The sequence below is a fragment of the Hyperolius riggenbachi genome, chromosome 2 (assembly GCF_040937935.1).
Source record: "Hyperolius riggenbachi isolate aHypRig1 chromosome 2, aHypRig1.pri, whole genome shotgun sequence".
In the NCBI taxonomy this organism is placed as follows: Eukaryota; Metazoa; Chordata; class Amphibia; order Anura; family Hyperoliidae; genus Hyperolius; species Hyperolius riggenbachi.
In genome coordinates, this window is record NC_090647.1 from 220,077,030 (window position 1) to 220,089,886 (window position 12,857).

A 12,857-nucleotide genomic window follows, 5' to 3' on the forward strand; every position below is an offset into this window, starting at 1 on the left:
AGAGGCACCAGAGCACCCAGCATCCCCCACATTAAGGCAGCACAGCTCCCACCATGCCCCACCCCTGGAAGCACCACAGCTCTCAGCATGTTTCCATAGAGGCACCACAGCTCCCAGAGTACCCCCATAGAGCTGTAGAGCCTCTATGGGGGCATGCTGGGAGCTGTGGTGCCTCCAGGGATGGGGCATTCTGGGAGCTGTGGTTCCTCTATGGTGGCATGATGGGATCTGTGGTTCCTCTATGGTGTGATGCTGGGAGTTGAGGTGCCTTAATGGGGGGCATACTGAGAGCTGTGGTACCTTTAAGGGAGAGGGGGGACCCACTAGATGGCCAGGAAATAGTTATTATTGGGGGTTGGATTGGGTCCACTATGCCAAGGAATACTATTAGGGGGAGGATGAGGGTCCACTAGACTGTCAGTGAATACTATTAGGAGGGATGGGGTTCCTTTAGAGAGACAGGGAATACTATTAAGATTATTAGATGGCTAGGGAATACTATTGGGGGTTGGGGCGTACCACTAAATGACCAGCAAATACTATTGGGGAGAATGCTAGACAATCAGAGAATGTTATGGAAGGCACTAGATGACCAGGGAATACTATGCAGGGTGGGGGCGCCACTAGGATACTAGGGAATACTGTGGGGGGATGGATGGACTGCCAGCTAACCTGACAGCAGGCCAGCCCAACCCAGGATCAGGCCAGCCAGCCCACGCAGCAGCGAGTCAGACCAGCCAGCACAGTATAGATGGCAAACCAGCCACCCTAGCCAGATAATTCTGCCTAGATTAAGGGGTACTGCCTGTTTATGTGATGTGCTGCATATTTGGTTTTGCTTTTTTGTATAACTGGAGGGGGCTTCATCCAAGATTTTGCAGGTTAGGCCTACTTAGCTGATTAGTTCATGTAAATTTGACTCCACCCATGACTACACCCACATTCTGGTGCATGGCCATGTCCATTTTTCAGCGCGCCGCACAGGAGTGCCCAAAGGGACCCTAGCAATGCCCCTGTATGATAGCATATATTTTCCACCCTAACTACTCAATGAGTTTAGTTACCTCTGCTGGGGACTAAATTGTTACGACAGTTATGGGGGTTGGTAGGGGCAGAGTCAGCCCAGCAGTATTCTGTCATGTAGAAGCACCAGGAAAGTGACAGGATGTGAGAGAAAATGTGTGCAGTGGGGACATAGACTGCAATAATAACCTCCAAATAATTGTAACCTGTTTTCACAGTGTCCAAGACTAAATAAAAAAAAATCATAGAGTTGGGTTGTTTGATTGTTTACCTTGTGTGACCACATTTTGTTGTTAGTCACTGCTCTCTATGCTGACTTATTAAATGTCCATTTTTCAGCGCGCCGCACAGGAGTGCCCAAAGGGACCCTAGCAATGCCCCTGTATGATAGCATATATTTTCCACCCTAACTACTCAATGAGTTTAGTTACCTCTGCTGGGGACTAAATTGTTAAGACAGTTATGGGGGTTGGTAGGGGCAGAGTCAGCCCAGCAGTATTCTGTCATGTAGGAGCACCAGGAAAGTGACAGGATGTGAGAGAAAATGTGTGCAGTGGGGACATAGACTACAAAAATAACCTCCAAATAATTGTAACCTGTTTTCACAGTATCCAAGACTAAATTAAAAAAAATCATAGAGTTGGGTTGTTTGATTGTTTACCTTGTGTGACCACATTTTGTTGTTAGTCACTGCTCTCTATGCTGACTTATTAAATCGGTTCAGGAATCCTGGCATTCCTATTGCTCATTGAGACTGCTAGCAACTTACTGAGGTTTCAGAACAATGGTACAGACACGTGATCTACTTACTGATGGCAAATGAGTAATATTTAATTACAGCTACTAACAGATGCTAACTACATTTTCAGGCAATGTCTTATTACTGCTGTCATGTGTTTTTCTCCAGAAGTAACAAAGACAAATCAGAAAAAAAGGAAATAATAATTAATTGTACATTAAATAAAAGTGTTTTCTTTACAGTACTTACAAAAACAGTATTGAAATGCAATGGTGTTACATAAAGTTGCATCATGCATTACAAGTGCAATGCAACACATACAGTGAAGTGTACAATACGTAGTAGTATGCTACACTGCAAATCTTATCTAAATCTGTCTCTGGGCTGGTGCACACTAAGAAGGCTTCTTTTAAAAACGCTAGCGCTTCGAAAAAGTGCTTGACTAATGTTATTGAATGGCAGTAATCAAACCGGAGCGATGTGATTTTTTCCCAAACGCAAACACGGGTCCTGCAGCATTTTGGAGGCAATTATGCCTCAATGGTAAATATAGGAAAAGCAAAAAAATTGCTCTAAAAATGCTAGAACAAAGCGATTTTCCTAGTGTTTCTTTTTCTTTCCAAAAGCTGATCTCTTCCATGTCAAGGTGGAGAAGAGGTATAAAATCACTACACAAAACACTTCAAAAATTGCTAGGCATAAAAAGAAAAAACACTAGGCACATGCCTGGAATCGCTTTTAAAAAATCGCTTCAAAAAACGCTAGGCATTTCTGATTACACTAGCGATTTTTGGTGTGCACTAGCCCTCTCAGAAGGTGAACAGAGGCGCCAACAGGATAAAATATAATAAAAACCTTAAAATTGCAATGGAGGCAGCAGTGGACTTACCTCCGTTAAGCAGACATGAAACTGTCGATTTTCAAAAGCATAGATTTATTAGCATACTACAAAAACAGTGTTGCAACGCATTTCCCAGGTATATTCCTGCTTCATCAGGCAATAAACCATGGAGGTTAAATACTCCATTGTTTATTGCCTGATAAAGCAGGAATATACCCGCGAAACGCGTTGCAACACTGTTTTTGGAGTATGCTAATAAATCTGTTTTTGAAAATTGACAGTTTCATGTCTGCTTAAGTGAGGTTAGTCTACCGATGCCTCCATTGCAGTTTTTAAGGTTTTTATTATATTTTATCCAGTTGGTGCCTCTGTTCACTTTCTAAGATACCCATGTCCACCCCTGGTGGGGGGGGGGTGATATAACCCTTCTTTCCAATCTACAGAGAGCTACTTCTTAATCCTGAGTGAGGACAGGTCTTAAATCTCCCCACCTGCATTTACAGTGGTTGCCTAAAGGGTAACCCTAGTTTATGAGCATTATTTTAGTTACCTTCATTGTCCATCCTTATCCAATACATACTACACTATATTGGGCTCTCTGTGTCTCTTCCTTTTGTACTAGCCCTCTCCCTGTTTCTCTAATGTATAAGTGCTCCAGAAAACAACACTGTGTTCCCCAACCCTGTCCTCAAAGCCCACACCAACAGTACATGTTTTGTGGAAAGCCACAGAGGTAGATAATCAGCTCTGCTGAGACACTAATTGCCTCACCTGTGAATGTTTGTGGTTTTCTGCAAAAAAAGAGAACTCAGAGAAGCTCTTTTACATAGATAACAACTGAAGTTACTTAACTCTTCCTGTACTGGAAAAAAATCTAAGAATCATTTATTTGCTACTAATGCTGTATTTCTTCGCTGTACACATACAATTAATGATATCATAAGTTTATTTTTGCTTCAGGTTTGCTTTAAAAAGTAGTTTATGTGGTGTGTACCGTGATTATATGTGACAATTACAGTATAATATTATATAATGTCATATAAAGGCTTGGGAGTCACCGGTGATTGTAGCTGTAAAAGGTTTCTTTCACACACTAATGGCTGAACTGCACATTTACTGCTTGGTTCAGCCACCAATTTTCCAGGGAACAAGCACCATCCAGTTGCTATGTAATGCATCCTAATGGAAGCACTTGCAACCAGTGGTTGACACACAGAGCTGCTATTGCACAACAGGAAACCACCAAAAATCTCATCTAGCTGGTGGCACCATGAACCTACCCATGCAGAACACTTGCAGCTGCCTCCAAACAGCCACCAGTTTACAGAAGCAGCTGAAAGGAGGGAAGTGCTGCTATTAGCTGTGAAAGAGGCCTAAAAGCAGTTGTACCATTGTAAGAAAGGTTGGAGCTCAAACTCCAGCCCGGCAAACGTCACGTCTCACATCAGCAATAAAAGGACCTTCCACTCTACAGCACACCGCCACCATGTGGAGCTCCAGACTCCTACCCCCAATATATAAATAGTCAGAGGACAATTGACAGACTGACTGGTTTCACCTCTTCTCACAAACTCCAACACTACACCTATAATGTATTGCATTGGGGAAGGTGCCAACTGTAACCACAACCCCTCCTGTAAAGAATTGAAGGAGTGAAAGTAGTAAACAGTAGCACTAATGCCCTTTCCAAGAACTGGGGATTTGGTGGGGTGAGTGGCAGCATGTGGTATACCATCTCCCAGAAGGCAGTTCTGGAGGCTAAGCCAAAAGAAGATTCAGCATCCAGCCTGCTATAGACCCACATGACCTCCAGACTTTCTATAGTGACTTTCTTTTTGCACTAGCTTTTATTTGTTGGAGAGAGTTTATTTTTCATGGAAATGTGCTTCAAATGGAATGTACAGTATTTTTTAAATTTTGTTTGAAAATTTTATATTAGTTCTGAAGATTTTTTTTATTGTTATAAGTAATACATTTAGGTAATTTATTTAAAATAAATGCATAGTAGTGCATAGTAGTAAAAGTAATCGACTCTTATGTTTGAGCAGTTGCTTGAATAGTGGAAGAAGCATTACTGCATAACTTGAACATGTAGACAGAGCCGGATTAAGGCCAAATGGGGCCCTAACTTACAGAGTATGCTGTGAACATCTAATGGCCCTTTCACTCTATACATGTTGCATTGCAATAAAATCGCAATGCAATGGTGGTGACAAAAATCTCATTGCACTTCAAAGGTGCAATGCAATTTTTCAGCACCATTGCATTCAGTGCATGCAGTAAAGCATACAGTACACTGAAAGTATGCTTCACTGCAACTGTAAACACACCATTAATTGCACAGCATACTGTGCGTTACTCCGATGGGAACATACCATAGAAATGTAATTGCATCGTGTTGGGATGCAATTACATTGTCTGTTACAATGTAAGGGCCAGTTCACATGATCGTCTGCCGGTGTCAGTCAAATGCTTTTCTGCAAGTGTGCCTTAAAGTGGGTCCGAGATAAACTTTTACTCATTGCATAATTGTGTTCCGTTCATATAGTTTATAGGGCATTCCTCATACCAAATACTTTTTTTTGTTTGTTTTAATACTCTAATTCACTATAAACTAAACAAGCCTCACCCACACTTTTCCAGAGAGCCTTGGCAGTAGCAAGGGCTCATGGGAACTCAGTCTGGGCAGGAGGAGGTTACTAGCCAGAGATTTCAGAGGCAGAGGGGAGGAGGGAGGAGGGGAGGCTGAGGGCTGGAGATGCTATCAGCCTGTTTGTGTAATGGGACAAACAGAACATGGCTGCCCTCATTTTATCACAGGAATAAATAATCATAACCTGTGCAAGCTGTTTGCAGCTATATTTGCTGTGTAAACTATCTAAACTTTAGATAAGATATATAGACAAGAGTTAGTTTTTCATCTCGGATCCGCTTTAAAGTAACTCTGAAGCTAATTAAAGAAAACCAGATACTTACTTAAGGAAAGGGAAGGCTCTGGGTCCTAATGAGCCCTTCCGTTCCTCTCACGGTCACCGTGTTCCAGCTCTGGATCCCCGGTTGGAAGCTCCCAACACAGGAGGCTTCGGATGGCTTCGGGAGCTTGAGCGCTCCCGAAAACTGGCGGCTCCGTACTGCACATGCAAGAGCTCGTGAGACAGCGTGCTCGCACATGCGCAGTACGGAGCGGCCCGTCTTCGGGAGCACTCTGACTCCTGAGGACTGCTGAGGCTTTGGACAGTGGCAGAGAGCAGTCTTTGACCGATTAGTCAGAGACTGCTAATGGGGGAGCAAGTGCTGAAATGCGGGGACCAGGGCCGGGACAAGGTCTATCACCAACAGAGGCTGAGCTGCCCACGTGCGCCCCCCCCCCCCTCCCTTTCATCGGCCACATCTCAGTTATTGTTCCTCTTTACAGGCTGGTGTATATAGTGAGCTGCTCCACAGGACTGCATTTGGCACGCATACAGTAATCATCACAGTACTGGAGATCACTTGAAGTCTTTTTTTGCTATGAGTTTTAGGTAGCCAGGTATAGGTGCCCCATGGTTAGGTAGCCAGGTACAGGTATAGGGCCCCCCCAGTATCACTCCAGGTATAGGTTCCCCCAATATAGGAAGCCAGGTATAAGTGCCCCCAGATTTCATTCAGATACCTGATATTCTCCTACATCTTCAAAACATACTGATACAAAAACATGCAAGTCAACTGGTTTCCCCCAAACAATCCTATAGTGAAAATATTAGTATATGACTATGGCAGGGATTAGATTGTGATATTTTATTAAGAAATAATCAAAAAAAATGCACTAGCATACACATAAATAATAATAAAAGTATGCACATCAATGAATGCGTAACATAAAAACTCCTCAATATAAACAAAAAATTAAGGGTACTTTCCTTAGAAATCAAATTTATCAATATATACAGGATGCACAAATAACCTGATATAGGCCAAACCTGTCAAGGAGGTACACATACACACACAATCATGCTAACAGGACCTAAAACACAGCTAACACAGACCACCACCAAATCAAAAGTGACAACACCTACATTACAACAGTCATACAACTAAAACCACCAACATAAAACTACATTCAAATTACTCATACAGTAAACCATGGAGCTTTTACGTCCATAGGGATGGAACTGAACATAAAATGTTGAAGACTGAAGACAAACAAAGTAACAAGACAAAACTTAAAGAAAAAGTTACAGGACGGTGCAAGAAAAAAAAATAAAAAGGAAAATAATAAAAACCTCACCCAAACACATATACATGGGAACACAAAGGGATAACTCCCTTGTGTTTGCGGCCTATCTTCAAAAAAAAAAATATAAAAAGAATCAAAATCTACGGTGTAAAAGTAAGAGACAGAAAAGACCCATCACCAAGAGAGACTCCACCAGGTTAAGGAGGCTTGATGTTCTGCCACGCCAGAGCCCAAGCCCCTCTTCCCAGTTTACGCCTCTCCAAGTACCAAATCTGGCCAACCTCACCGAGTATGTTGCTCACCACCACCTGGACAGGCAAGATTTTCTGTCTAATAGCTAAATCACACCGTGCTAACCAAGTGAAGCGCCTAACCACTAAACTGACTATGTATAAAGTGCACAAATCATAACCCTGGCGTTGGTTGAAGGCTCCATATGCCCACTCAGCATAACTGAGATGCTCCAGAAATTGGATATTGAGGGCCCCACCCACCTGTTTGTACACCTCTACATTGAAGGGACACGACATCAGGAAATGGTCCATGCTCTCCTCAACACCGCATCCTTGTCGAGGACAAACACGTTCCATCACACTCCGACACTTCATGTTCCCCCTAACATAGAGCTTGCCCTGGAAAGTAAGCCAGGCGATGTCCCACAATTTATTCGGAATTCGCGGCGAGTTAAGCACTCGTAACCCCTCCTCCAAAATTGTGCCTGGGCAATCCCTCAAGGCCAGTGTGTCATGATAGTAAGAATCTATCAACCGAGTCAAGAGGGCTTTCCTCTCGCCCGATCTGATATCTTCCACCGTCAATCCCCACTGCAATAATTTCTTCATACAAGGCATAACGTAGGGCGGAAGATAGCCATGGCGTGCTCTCAAATTTTTCACTGGGCCTCCGCTCTTCCAACTCCCAAGGAAAGGCTCACACCAAGCTTGAAAAATACTAACCCAACTAGGCGGGCTCTCTGCAAGCATGTTACCAACATTGTACTTAATGAAAATCAGAGAGAAAAAGACAATCGGGTTGACCATCCCTAGGCCACCCTCCCGCCTAGTTCTGAAAGTAATGTTCCTGCGTACATGGTTCAGCTTGTTCCCCCAGAGCATCTGGAAGAACAAGCCATTGATCCTGGTATACAGGGATGCTGGCAAAATTGCAACGTAGCTGACGTATAACATGATTGGAACCAGATAGATTTTGATCAAGTCGACCCTTTCTCTAAGAGTTAAACTCCAACTCTTACAACGTACTACTTTTGCGTTGACATCATTAAGTTTGCTCTCCCAATTTCGCAGGCCATAATCACCTGGGCCAAATCTGATGCCAAGGATTTTTATTTCTGGTTGAGGCACAGGGAAGGAACCAGGAAGTTCAAAGGATTCTCCATCCTTTCCCATCCAGAAAGTTTCACATTTATCCGGATTGATCTTTGAACCTGATGCCAACCAGTACCGAGTGATCTCTTCGGCAACCACCAACGCCTCCTCTGCCCCTGAGACCACTACAGTAACGTCGTCAGCATACGCCAACACCTTCAGAGGCAAGACACCAGGGACGCCCACCGGAACCCCACCAAGCGTGCCGCCATCTAGCCTCCTTACGAATGGGTCAATGGCAAACACATATAGCAGAGAACTCAGAGGGCAACCCTGGCGGACCCCAGAACTCACCTCAAAAGGCTGGCCAACCCATCCATTGATGAGCATGAAACTTTCAGCCCCTTTGTATAATGTCTGTAGCCAATTAACAAACCCACCCGGCAAACCATAAACGCAAAGCAGACGCCACAGATACTTGTGATTGACTCGATCAAAAGCCTTTGACTGGTCCAAAGTCAGCAAGTACTTTCCCCAACCTTCAGCCCTGCACCGTTCCAGGACTTCCCGGACAGCTAATAGTGCTGAGAGTGTGCTCCTACCCGAAACAGAACAGTGCTGATGGCAGGAAAGTACATCCGTTACCTGGGACAGATGCCAGAATAAAACTTTTGCCAGGATCTTCCTGTCGACGTTGAGAAGGCTGATGGGACGCCAATTCTCAATCATCTCAGGATCACGACCTTTTGACAAGAGGATAACTGCAGATTGCCTCATGGAGGGCGGTAACTGGCCCTCGGCAAGGCAGTCATTAAAAACACCTGCCAATTGAGGGGCCAAGATGGATATGAAAGCCTTGTAAAATTCGGCCGTCAACCCATCCGGACCCGGGGTCTTTTTTTGTGCGAGACCACCAATGGCCTTCGCAACTTCCTCTGCAGTAATCTCTCCTGTCAAATCTGCAGCAGAAACATTCACATTTCCCAAGCCAGGTGTAGAAGCCAAGAAGTCCTCCATCCTCGTCTGGTCAAGTGGCTTCTCTCCAAGCAGGTCAGCATAAAACTCTCTAGCAATAGATAAGATCTCCGACCTGGACTTTGCCAGAGACCCCGATCTATCCCTGAGACCATTGACCGTGTTAAGCGCTGCACTTTGTTTGTAGCTCTGGTAAGGGTCAGGTGAGTGGTATTTCCCATGATCCCTCTCCAGAACCAAAGAAGCCAGCCGGTCGTACTGCTGTTGCTTGAGGCGAAGTTTGACCTCAGAGATCTCCCCCGGATCTCCGCCCTCAGAAACGAGAACGTTTAACCTCTCCCTTAGTTGCTGGTAAGCAATGTTCTTATCAATACTTCTACTTAATGCTAGACCCTTGAAAAATTTAATCACACGCTTTTTGACTAATTCCCACCACTCAGACCTACTGTTAAAGCAGTCCAGGATGGAAACCTGTGCATGAAAAAATTCCTCGAAGGATTGTCTTACCCTTCCTTCCAGCAGCAGGGATGAATTCATCCTCCAAATACCCCTACCTCTGGGAGGAGCATCTGAAGTATTCAAGCACACCGATAGGATAAGGTGATCCGAGAATTCTACCGCCAACAACCCGGGGGTTGAAGTAGCAAGACCCTCGGAAACAAAAAACCTATCTAATCTACTCCTATGACTACCTCTAGTAAACGTGAAACCCGTGAGATCCGGTGAATGTCGAATGTGTACATCCACCAGATCAGCCTCACTAACCAGTCTAACTAAATACCTACTATCAATGTCTACCCGGTCCCTGGCACTTGACCTGTCTCTAACCCTAGTGACGGTGTTGAAATCACCACCAAGGATTACCGGGTAGGCACAAAAAAGGAAAGGCCTGATCTGTGTGAAGAGGCGTTTCCTCTCCCCCCTAGACTGGGGGTGGGCATAGATGTTGATGAGCCGGAGGTCTTGCCCCCTCACACAGACGTCTAAAACCAAACACCTCCCCAACTCTACCTCAATTACTCGCCGGCATGTTGCCATATCAGTTCTAAAGAGAACTGCCACACCACTACCAGGCTCTCCCGCAAGAGACCAGAAACTCAGACCGGCCCTCCAGTCCCTCTCAGCTGACCAAATGTCAGCTACAGAGGTGAGTCTAGTCTCCTGCAGGAAAAAAATATCAGCATCAAAGCTGGCCAGAATTGAAAAAGCCAATTTTCGAGCTCTGGGATTTTTAATGCTAGCAACGTTGATCGTTGCCAACATGAGTGGTGGGGGAGCAGCCATCAGAGTAATTGAGGCTTCCCTTTGCCTTTCCTAGACAAAAACACAAAAAAGAAAATAAAAACACAACATCCACAAACATTTACACGTCAGACAGTACTTCCTTGATCAGGTGGTGACCCACCTAGTTCCATAGCCTCTTCCTCCGAGGAAAAGGCTGTCTCTTCACCTTGGTCAGAGGGTAAAGCCTCAAATCTATTCGAGAGTTTGATGTCACACCTTTTACGGTTGACCTCAGCCCTCGTTAACGTCCTTATCTCCGCAACCGATTTGCCTTTTTTATTTTTTACATTTTTTATCCTGTCCTCTAAATGCTCCCTATCATCCCGGGCCCGAAAGTCCTCTGCCCGGAAGTCAAGGGAGACTTCAGAGGGAGGCCGGGAGTCTTTCTTAATGGAAAGGGAGTTGGGCTGGGGGATGGGTTGGGAAGATGGAAGGGATCTCGGAAGGGAATGGGAACGGGTGTGGGGACGAGAAAGAGGAGGGTTTGTGGATGCCTCCGAAGAGGTGGAAGGTGCAGGTTGCCTAAGGCCCCTGCCCCTAGAGCCCCTTTGGGGCTTGGGCTGTTGCCCAGTGGAAGGAGGGTCCATGGCACCTCCTGCCGCATCCCTAACATGATATTGCCGCGCGGGCCCAGCCTTTGCTGCAACCGAGCCGGCCCGAATGTCAGAGGAAGTAGATACAAAAGGGCAAGGTAAGACTGACGAAGGAGGGGGCACACAAGGAGTTGACTGACCAGAGACACCAGGAACAGCAGGGGTGGACTCACAATCTTCCTCTTCCATCGAGGCCAGCACGGCTTTCCTCAGCTCCAAGGGCATCTGCCACCAAGAATTTGGACACTCTGTATAGGGATGTCCCATTTCAAAACAAAAATTACATTTTATAGTCTTACATTCTTTAGCAGAGTGTCCAAATTCCTGGCACAAACTGCACCTTGGATTGGGGCAGCTACTGGCGAAATGGCCCCTCCTACCACAGCGGTTGCAAGTTCTGGGCTGACCCGGGTAGAAAACAGTGACACGATCTCTCCCTATCAAAGATGATCGGGGAATATGGGTGACCACCCCATCCTTAACACGCAACTTGATGGCCACCTCATATTCCCCCCACCATATCCCTAGGTCATCCAGGACTCGCTGTGGAGGGCCCATCACGTCAGAAAAGTGCTGGACCCACGCCACAACATCACGCACGGGTATGCTTTCATTTGTAGTCACAACATGGGCTTTCTTGAGCAATGACTGTTTAGATAACGGGATCACGGTGAACCCATGCCATTTCGAGTTCACTGTATACTTCAGTCGTTCCTCCATAAAGGAGTCCAGCCCATGTTGAGACACAAAACTCAAGTCATAATAGGCAGGAGGGTCCCCTGGGGCCAAGATGGCAAAGATGTCTACTGGCTTAATTCCCATGTCCAGGAGGAGTTTAACAAAAGCCCTCTTATTTGGTACCGCTTCCTCCCCCTCCCATTTAAGGCGGACCACATTCCTCCTCCCGGGCATGCCGGTGTCCAACTTCGCCTCCAGGGGAGCTGGTACCCTCCCTCCACTGGGCACCCTCCTTGCGGCCCCAGCATAAGACAAGGGCTGTGCCCTCTGATTTTGAGCATTAGAAGGAGCAAGAGCCGCCTGATTTGAAGAAGGCCCCAAAGGGGGAAAATCCCCACCCCTGATAACGCCCTCCAAATCCGGCACCTCCGATACATCAGGTTCCACAACAACAGGTTTTTCTTTTGCTTTTTCTATTTCTTGTAGACAACGAAGGCGCTCAGGGATGTACGTTTTACAGGCTTCCTTAATTGTAGCAGGGGCATGCCTTCCTAGACCAATAATTGATTCCCCAAAAACCTGCTTTCCAGACTGGTCATGCCAGAGGATCCTGTCTCCTGTAACAATAAACCTCTGGCCACCTGCCCTGAAATCTGCTTGTAAACCGCAGTCTGGGTCTCCTGCTCCTATTATATGGATCTTTTCAAAGTTCCCCCCACACTCTAGTGTGTGGATCATCACTTCATCAGAATGCCCGTCTAAGATGACAAGTCTCTTTTTCTCTATTCTATAGATCATATTATAGGAGCAGAATTCCGTAATGACCTCTTCTGGAATCACCTCAGGAGGCTCAATAAATTCTTTCTCTGATTCTGGATTGTCTTCATCCTCATACTCTCTACGACTAGCCCTTTCCTTCTCTCTGCGTTCCCTAAAGGGATCTTTCCCAAACATTTTATGCAACACATCAATCCTAGTCAGGAAGCCTTTCTCAGGACTTGATACCCCTTGACCATCTGAGATATCAACCCCAGTACTTTCAGCATTGTTTTCATTGTTGACTTTCTTACCCTCCCCACTCCCACCATCAGAATTACATGCAATTTCTTCTTCCATGTACTCAGTATCAGACAACGCAGTCTCAAGTTTAGTAGACCTGTTGTGTCCTTTGCGTTTATTCTTC